The sequence below is a fragment of the Dromaius novaehollandiae genome, chromosome 2 (assembly GCF_036370855.1).
Source record: "Dromaius novaehollandiae isolate bDroNov1 chromosome 2, bDroNov1.hap1, whole genome shotgun sequence".
Lineage (NCBI taxonomy): Eukaryota > Metazoa > Chordata > Aves > Casuariiformes > Dromaiidae > Dromaius > Dromaius novaehollandiae.
Window position 1 is genome coordinate 71,983,613 of NC_088099.1, and position 10,101 is coordinate 71,993,713.

The 10,101-nt window shown below is 39.7% G+C and overlaps 1 long non-coding RNA gene across 1 annotated transcript; it reads right to left on the reverse strand.

The window, feature by feature from the left end:
• Positions 1–462: 462 nt before the first annotated feature.
• Positions 463–8,112, reverse strand: LOC112979579 (uncharacterized). Its single transcript, XR_003258211.2, has 3 exons — positions 7,681–8,112; positions 5,644–5,702; positions 463–4,602 (listed from the first exon to the last, which is right to left on the reverse strand). It is a non-coding gene; the product is annotated as an uncharacterized LOC112979579 (long non-coding RNA).
• Between the last annotated feature and the right edge of the window lie 1,989 nt (positions 8,113–10,101).

Below are 10,101 nucleotides of genomic sequence, written 5' to 3' on the forward strand. Positions count from 1 at the left end.
AGCAACCACTCTGCCTTGAGATATCAAGACACGCTGTCAGCACTTTCCAGGAGAAAATATGTTTCTGTTTTAAGTGTAAGAATGGAAAGAATAAGACAAAAAAAATAATACCAAGCCCCGAGAATAGCACAGGTGTGTGTTTATATGCAAAGCCTCTGGTAAGTCATTAGATCTCTATCTTTTGAGGCTGTGACAAATATTCTTGCTTTAACATAACTGAAATATTTTTGTGTCTAATGATCGACAATGTGCTTCAGAGTGTCTGACAATGGGGGGAAGGATAAAGGTTGTGGGAATGTTCCTTGAAATGAAAGATAAGAGTAAAATCAAAATGGCATTGGCTGGGGTACAATTCAGTCAAAATGTCTATATATCAAGAGTTAGTGGCAACAACACCTCTTTTCTGAAAGATTTTGAATAAATAGGAATAAATAGAATGAATTCCACACTGAGACATAGAAATCCTCTTTGCAGTTGGTAATAGTTATGTTTTTATTGCCGATGTAGCAAAAGCTGAAAACAAATTGTTTGGATCTATTGCAGAAATCAGTTAAAAAGCTACAGTAGACTTGATTATTATTATTATTTTATAATTGTAATCCAGTATTATAAATTAGAAAAAAAAAAACACACTAAAATCAACAAGAAGCCTTCTCAAAAGTTGCCAAGCAGATACCCCTCTAGTCATAGCCTTTGCTGGAGACAAAATACTGTCATTCCCAGCTATGGTCTAGCACCAACAACTGCCACTGTTCTCTGCTGCTAAGTAGTGTGTACCTGTGGATATTTAACATCAGCATACAAATCCATATGCTATATCCCAGGCAATGTCTCCTTCCATCCTCCACAGCCAGTGTAGTGTATATTATAGGTTATAAAGCTCCTTTGCTGTTAACCTGCTGACTCTTTGCAACAACAATACAAAAAGCAAGGAATGACCTTCATTAATAACTTTCCTCATATGTAAGCTTAGGATAATACAGTAATAAATCAATAAAAAATTGTTATTTATGTACTTCAGTCACCAAGCAGAAGGCAAACTTTCAAGAGAAATGATTACACCTTTGTCAAGAGTATCTTGTAATGAACTGCAATTCTTTCTGCTGATTCTAATGGGTTTGGGCTTGGGCTCTAAGTAGCACACCAGAGCTGGCATTCCATAATAAAAAGGGAGTATGAAAACTGACTGTGGGAAAAAAAGACAGTGGAGCAATTCAGCTCTGGCGTTGCTTATGTACAATGTCATATATCATTGCTGATGGTATTGCTGGTGCATAGTGGACAATATAAATGTGTTTGCTCTAAGGAGAGCATTTAGTTTTCAAAAAAAAAAAAAAGAAGATTTTTGATAAGAATCTCAAAAGATTTGAGAATCTCAAATGTAATTCATTTAAGACACTGAGGGCACAAAGTGGCCTTGCACCATGCTGTGAATGTGTACTGCCTTGAGCTTCAATGGATCAAATTCATTTTATTAAAAGTTTTGTTCTACATTCAATAGATATTTCAACAGAGGCTCTATCAGCATAAGTGTCCCAGTGGTGCTACAGTATATCAGGAAGGCAGGGAAAGAAGAAGATGGTCTATAAGATGACCTGGCGACTTTATAGATGAAAAACCCAAACTGTGAATTGTGTCTGGAAAACCAAAAAGCAATTTCCAGAGATCTGGTACAGTATGGTATTTCCTGTGACAGCCACATGACAGCCCAGCTGTTCCGAGCAGTCTTAGTGTACATTTTGATAATTCGATCTACAACGTACAAGATTCACTCTGATTCTTGTATTCCGCTGTAGACAAATGGTCCATCCAGTTCAGTATGTTGCACTTCAGAAAAGGGGATAGAAAGCTTTTGTTGGCAAAGATCACTGAAAATATTTCTGAAAACAAATTTCTTCTTAATCATGACACATGAAGCAAGCAGCTTCAGAGACAGAAGAAAATCTACCTTGTAAAAATGATGGTATTTTCATTCCCATTTAAATAAGCAAACTTTTTTGTAAATCCAATGAGTACTAGAGTGTGAAAGCTTTCTTGTGGTGTTATCAAAATGATTCATTTCTATTAATTCAAAATGTAAAATCCAAAAGAAACAATAAATGATATGACGAAATGATATACCTGTGGCCATATATCCTATAGCTATGACCACATATCTTTGGACTACCTGGGCTACAGGAGATTCCAGCAGGAGTCCAGTGCCCCTGAACTCTCCAAATTATATGCTGAACAAAGAATGGGAAATCCCTATTCAACCGATGTGGCAAGAAACGTTGCTATTAGGTGTCTGTGGTCCTTCCTCATGCTGCTACCTTATCTGAATTGGTTCTCTGTCGCATCAGTCTCTTCTAATTCTGGCATCAAGTCAAACGTCAGGAAAACAAATCATGCAGCCATATCAATGACAGCAAATTAGATGGAGCAGTATGTCTTTTGTGCATTCTGTGTCCTATAGCTCCTTTCAATTCTTTGTCCTCTGTAACAGTTTATACATCTGACTGCTGGAGAAATAAAATATGAAGATCCCAGGGCCTGCTAATGACAAACAAAAGTCATCCTCTCAAATATCCTGCAGAAGAAAGCACTAGCCAAAACTAGTATCATCTCCACAAACAGAAGTCTACAGAGCTGCCAGCAAAACATTGTTGTTAAAGTAAATAAACAATGGTTGACAGATTTAAAAGAACTGATATGCATAATCTGTCATTATTCATTGCCAAGTGACTGGGCAAGAATGAAATCAATACAGTTTCCAGGGCATTCTCAGGCCAAAAATATGTTTGGAAGAAATTAATGCATTCACAAAAGATGTCAAATTTTTTCTTGGTTAAATATGTGTAGTAAACATGATGCTATTTATTAGCAAGTTAATGTTAGCAACTGGTGACAGCATGGACATCTGTTGATCTGATCAGTAATGATGCAGGAATCACTAATTCTCTGGTGAATGGTTTACACTAACATCTGTGGATCTTCTTGCATAATCAGTGTGATTAGCCTTTGATGAAAAGCTCTACTTCTCCAATCTTTTAGCCAGAGGTTTACACAACCTATGTACTGCCTCCTATAAACACTTCAACCCGAAACAATTTCAGGAAAAATATTATTCCCAGGGTAGTAGCTCAGTTTGCATTGTTTCTACCAAACAGTTCTCTGAAAGGCCTCCCCTGAGCTTAAGCCAGTCTGCTTGCAACATTTCATTTTTTTATTTCTTCTTTTTCCATTCTTTGTTGTTGCTCTAAATTAAACTCTACTGGAGACTGAAGCATTTCATATTATAATAATGCCTGTCAGGAGTTCTTTACTGTGCATGATAAAATGTAAACTCTTTAATTAACTTTTTTGTAATAAACACTGGAAACTACTTTAGCATCTTAATCAGTAGAGTTTCAAGGTTCTTTTCCTTTTTACTTGCCTCTGCTGCTGCTCTTTGTTTGCTATGCTCTTATCCTGCTGAAAGCTATCTGTTACAGTATATCCTATTATAAATGAGCAGTGTGTTTTCCATTGCTATTTTTAACTAAAAACAATAATTTTTTAAAGTCTCCTAACATCCTATCTCAAGCACTTTGATAGCAAACATTTGGACGCACATCACTGTAAGGTGAGTTTGTTGGTTACAAGTAGTTCTAATTTATTTAACCTAACAGTAGCAGCTGAATATCACAAAATACCCTATTTCTGAAGCAAGCATTTACAAAGAGGTTCCCAAATGGATTGCTCACTGTTGAGAGGTTCCCACATGGATTGCTCACTGTTGAGAACCATACGTTGTTCTCTTACATATAGTTTTTTGTGATTGAGACACATACAGTTTAACGTGATTGAGATGTGGAATGCAAATACATCAGTTGTCCGTGCTAGCAATAAAAGCAGCAGTGCAATGCTAAATAAGTGGTTCCCAAGCAGCCAAAATCATAATTATAAAAGAGGTTTGGAGGAGATCACCTCCTAGTTTTCAGTCTCCAGAGTTTCATATGTTATTTATACATTGTTTTCCCTTGCAGGCTTGAGCAGTAAGAAAGGGAAAGAGTCTGAGGCTGTTACAGAGGCTGTGCTTTGTGAGTAGCTAGGTTGTCTCCAGGAGTCAGTCGCATAGCTGCTGAGATCTGTGGTCTGCAGAAACCATGGGTGGGAGCCATCCACCTCGAGATGTTCCTCCAGCAACCTGCCGGGCAGACAGGAAGCTGCAGCTGTGGCTCTGGCTTGCAGCTGGCTCAGGAACTGCAATGGCAGGGCCTTCTCAGTCCCTTTCCTGTGCTGTTTGAGTGCCTGTGGAGCAGGAGAAGGCTGGGGTCAAGCAAGAACTTTTCTTTCTCTCCATGGCTTATTCAGAAAGGTTAAAAAAGTCTGAGGCCAAAATATTAATAATAAAAAAGATACTGGCTTAAACTTCTCAGGGTCTTAAAAATAAAACGATGTGTTTTGGACTCTCTCCTGCATTCTGATCTTCTGCTCCCCAAGGCACCTGGGAGAATTATGGTGCTGCCAGATTTTTTCATTTTTATTATGGTGACTAATATGATACATTTGGTGCCTCCTGAGGAATTCTAGTTTAAAGAAACCAGCTGAGATCAGGTTCTCCATTCAGATCTTCTGTAACTGAAAATTGAAGAATTACAGTTGAAAATGGATGCTCTTTAGTGCAATGTATGATAGTAAGTTTGCATTTTACAGTGGGAAATGAGCCTTACGAAGCTATTTCTTATAGATTAGAATAGCTCTAACGCCTGTAGAGTTGGATGGGCTGAAGACTAAATGATGACATGAAAGATCTAGATCAGACCTAGATCTATAGCAGCACCAATGTATCCTCTCTAGGTGCGACGCTTCGTCCCTCACAAGATCTAATATTAAACTTTGAGAATGACACATTCTTTCTGAAGAGATGGTTTTATTTAATTAAATCTTGAATACTGTTATAATAACAAAGGCATGTTCTTCTACTAATATCAAAATCTCCTACTTGCTCAGCCTGAAGCCTATTCTTTCTAAGGGTTAACCAAATATAATTATATGTAGTATAACAGATATCTTAGCATTATATCAAGCTGTAAATCTAGGGATGATGTTCTACAGCATACAACTGTTTCAGCAGCTCTTTCAGAGTAGTTGCACACAACACTGTACATGAACACACAAAATCTCTTTGAGAATATTTTTTAGAATATAGAGGTAAAATTATCACAGCGAGAAAACACCAGTGTTTAATCATAACCCTAATCCTGCCATCTAGTATATTCACATTATAATACTGTTTTTAAGTAGATGTTCACATTAGATGCATTTGTGTTTATCAAAATATGATGAAAACCAACCACCTGCCAAATCGTCTGCCTTCCATCAAATATTCTTCTTTACAAAGGAATGTATTTACTGGAGTTTCTTAAAGAAAAGCTCATCAGAATTCCTCTAGCACAGGCAAAACAACATATTTGGCCCTGTATCATTCCCTGAAATTGTTTTGGCTGAAACTGTCCAAAACAATTCAGTGTGAAGCAAAAATTTATGTGGCTACTTTCAGTCTGAAGAGATAAAGTCAGCAAGGTTAAAGATGGCTAATATCTGGAAGGCCTTGCTCTCAGCCTATATCAATAAGCAGCAATACACCTCTCCTCTCTTACCTTTTAAAAATTCTATTACCTGCATAGTTAGCACTTTAGCCAGGACTTGACTGCCAGGAACAAGGAACAGTTGAAAACCTAGGATTAATTGATAAACACTGTCTCAAACCCTAATCCAGACATGGGTGACACCCAGACAGATGCTGTTCCTAGAAGATTCTTAAGTAGAATTTGTGTCTCCATTTTTCCTGAGGCTTTAACTTGTGTCTCAAATCAGCAAGCTACTGCCTTCAGATTAGAGCAGTTCCTCATCCCAGGTACATTTATGTTTAGTAAGCTGGTTCAGACTTTTGTATGTTTAGAGTTTTAGCATCTCCCCCACTTCATGGCATATTCTCCTTTTTATCATGTGTGCTCCTCAGACACAAGGAAGCAACGTACGCAGAAGAAATGTGTTCCATCTCTGCCTATTGCTTCCTTTATTAAACTGCACTTCACACTACTGCATGTCAACACAGCCCTCACAGAGCTGGGAAGAGAGGAAGGCAGACTGCTTTCCCGTTTTATCCTTAGCTATCAGGTGTAGACTGTGGTTTAAGTCTCAGGTATCAGTCCAGAAAAGTTATTTCCACATTGGCTTTAGTAGCAACTTGTGAGGATGTTCTATCTTACTTTCCTCCCCCCTTTTGCCTTTCTCCCAGGAGGAATCTAGTGAGTGACTAACTCTAGAAACATGATACACTTATAAAACTTATAATCAGTTCTAGACATATTATTCCTGAGACCTAGGAAAGGGAACACTGGTGCCCTGAGAGAAAGCTCCACATCTCTTATCATACTTACAGGAAGAAGATCATAGTCCCCTTCAAGTAGTCTGGCTGCCAGAAGGTGATAGAAAGCCATTTTGTGTTAGTAGGGGTTACATAATGCAGGACACTTGAAAAATTGTTCAGTGTTAAGAATGCAGGTTGGGTTTTGTTATATTCTGAGTTCTATCTTTGCTCAATTTATGGATGAAAACACCAGTTAATCTAGTAAATAGTTGTCAAATAGCTGGAATATGAACTCATTGTCTCCTGACTGGCTGTTTCTTGGAGCTTTCAGGATGAACAGAGGTATTTTCAGGGAAGGGACCCTGAACCACCTAGGGTTTTGAGGTAGATCGTGTTCTTAACAGCAAGCATGGGAAGAACACCCAATGAACCCTGAAGTTACAGTTTATTTTAGCTCAGACTAAAGCCATGGACCTTTTTAAAGAGACAAGTGAGGCCTGCTTTGTAAGACAATAAAAGTAAGAGTAAAATAAATCTTCCCTTGTCCACAGTGTCCTTGCTTCTTTCCAGCCTTGCTGTAAATCCTGAAACTTTCAGGGCCCTCTTGAAGCAAACTCAGTGCACTCCTCTCCACTCTGGACAAAAAGTCTCATTTTTTTCTGTCCCTTCAAAATTTATGTCCTTGATCTCCTGAAGAACCACAGCTATCTACTCTTGCTGCAGGCTCTCTGATCACCATTCTCACAGTTTTCCTCAAAAGTCTTCCCAGCTGCAAATACTGCCTTCTTCCCAGCAAAGGAGCAAAATGGAGTCCCTCAGCCCAGAACGTTCCCTTTGGCCCAAGGGAGTTAGTGAGGACAAAGTAAATGGCAAATTTCTCCCTGCTGCCAGCCATTGTGTTTTTTTGCAGAATATAACGCACAGTAAATCATGAACAAACCTAACACACTCCCCATTATATCTATTTTTTTCCCTCTCTAAATTCCATGCAAAGGTTTCACCTTTGCACTATCATCATGGACTGCACACAGCAGAGACAAAAACAGCATTGCTCATGTCGCGGCCCGAAAGGAGTCGTTCAGGACGACCTCCCTCCCCTTGGGGCCAAACGACCAAGTTCGTGATGCCCTTGGACTGAATTAAGGTGAAACGACACCAGCCAACCAGTTTTAAGATTTATTAACACAAAGATAAGGCATGTGGTCAAATAGGATAATTCAATGGCGAATACTGCAACTAGCTAGACAAAAACAGATCTTACCAACATTCAACAAAAGAGAGGGGGAAAGAGAGAGAGAGAGAGAGAGAGAGAGAGAGAGAGAGAGAGAGAAAGATATCACCACCCGTGGATCCAGCGGCGTCCTGTTGGTCCTCTTCCTTTGGGAGTCTTGGCAGTGGGGGGGCTCCCGTCTGGTGGTAGGTGGCTCCTCTTCACCCTGGGTGTAAGTTTTGGTGGTGCGCGTGCAGTAATTACAACTCGAGTTGGGTCCGACCCTAGGTTAGCTCGGAATGACATGCGTGCAGTGGTTACAGCTCGAGTTGGGTACCTCCAAAGAGGGACCCTGAACAAAGAGATCCCTGGGCAATTATAGCTTTTTCAAATTAAGTTTCCCACCCCCCCACGTGGTAGTTCAGACCAATAGTAATTTTTGAGTCTGGGGTCTCCTGCTCCTTATTGGATCTCATCGTTGTTCCTAGGCAGGCTGTTTCTTTTCTCCCTTATCTTTTCTGTTGCAGTTTCTGCCGACAGGTGTGTCTTCCATCCTATAGGTGTGTCTTCCATCCTATAGGTGTGTCTTCCTTCCTCGGGTCCCACCATCATCTCTCAAGGTCTTGACAAAGAGGTGGTAACTCCAGCAATTAGCACTGTTTCAGCAGTGCACAGGAATGCAAATTGCTGGTAACTCCCTTATCGTTCCCGCCTGCACCAGCTCTGGGGCCCTTTCTCACTGAACTAAGGAGTGTGGCCTAAGGCTTCAGCAAATTTAGCTACTCGTGCTAAGCAAGTTTTATAGTTGTTGTGCTAAAAACGGCAATAATTTACAGTCCAGGTCCCAAAGTCTCTGCCCCATCGTGGTCTGGTTCAGTGCAGGCTCGATGTGTCTCGAATGGTCGCAGGGAGACCATTTTGGGGGTCGCAGCAGCTTAGTCCTGTTTCCGCTGGGGACAGATGGCTTGTTCGGGGTTATGGCCTGCCTGCACCCCATGCACCAAGAAATGTTTAAGGCAAAAAATTCATTCATCTGTCCGCCACAGCTCATAATGAATTAATGCAAACCAGGAAGAGAAATTAAGTGCTTTCCACTTTCTGTCATTAAGGGATATAAGATAAGGCAAGAGAAGGCCAAAACAAGTGCTCTGGAGGATGAATTATTTCAGTAGAGTGAAGCTGTAGGCAGGACAAGATGCTCTTATATCAGAGCTAGAGGGTGTTTTATTCTGCACTGCCATTTCTAGAGTCTAAATTACTCCACTGCCAACGGTTATTTCTAAAGCAATGAGGTTAAACCAAAATTTGGTACGATTTCTTGAAGAGTCTGATCTGGTGATGAATTATCAGTGTGTTTCAGCTGTAATAATTGTACACAATTTATATAGGGATATAATAAAAGATTGTGGATAAGCACTGTTCTTATTTGAGAAAGTGGCTGTTTTACAAAATGTGCTTATTTCAAAATACGAATGTGTGTAAACAGTGAATATTTTAGCCCTGCTAATTAGAGCTAGATTGCGGTATTGCCCACTCTGAGCATTTGAAAATCTAAAGTCACATCTCCAGACCATGCCACTGGATTGCAATCATAAAATGTTTTAGAAGTTAAAGTAAAATACCTTTTGGATTGCTAAACTGAGAAAAAATCTGAAGCTTTTGCCTAAACCTGGAAATATGGAGTTAAGCTTTAAAAAGTGCTCCATTAAAAAATGTCGGGCAACTCACAATAGCAAAACTGCCTTTATGCACCTGGGCAGAAGGGTAAAAGAGCAAGCCCTCACCCAAAGGTCATGACACAGAAGAAACCTGAGAGCAAGGCTTAACACTATTACAGTGTCAGTACTCAGTACATACTGTCAGTATAACAAGATCTAAGGCTGGCAGGCTGCTCACAGCCTAAAGGATTGCAGCATTCCCAAAGGAAAGGCAGAAAAGAGTGAAACACGCTGGCTGAGCAGCCAGAGACAGGCGTTAATCCTGATGCCTGGCTCTCCCTGAAATTCCCAGGAATGGTGCAATGAACCTGGTGATGGTGTGATTGGGCCACTAACACGTTTAACACTGAACACCATCTTATCTTAAAAATGCTTGCACTTTTAGTATTGATCACATTTGATCTAACTTCCGTGAGGACGGGAAGAATGTTGGCCCTGGTTGCGCACTTCAGACTCTTGCAAATTTAACCTTCTTTTGAGGATGACTCTACCTTGAAGATTAATCAAACCTTCAAGGCTAATCAGTCTATACTGCTTTTTAATATTCATGTGTGTGTGTAATATTCATGTGTGTGTGCATTCATACACATTCATATCCATAAAAAGTGCTGATATATAGGTCAAAAACTATAATGTAGAGGAAGGATAAGGTACTTTATATTATCATCTAGTATGACATGTTACAGTTAGATCACTTTTGAAAGGAGAAAACTATACAACCAGATTATTGCATTGAAACGTCAATGAGCTACTCTGCCCATGGCTAGTTTGCTGGCATTTCTTCATTATGCCATCATAACTACAAGTGTACATGAAGCTGTAGATGTAACTTCTGG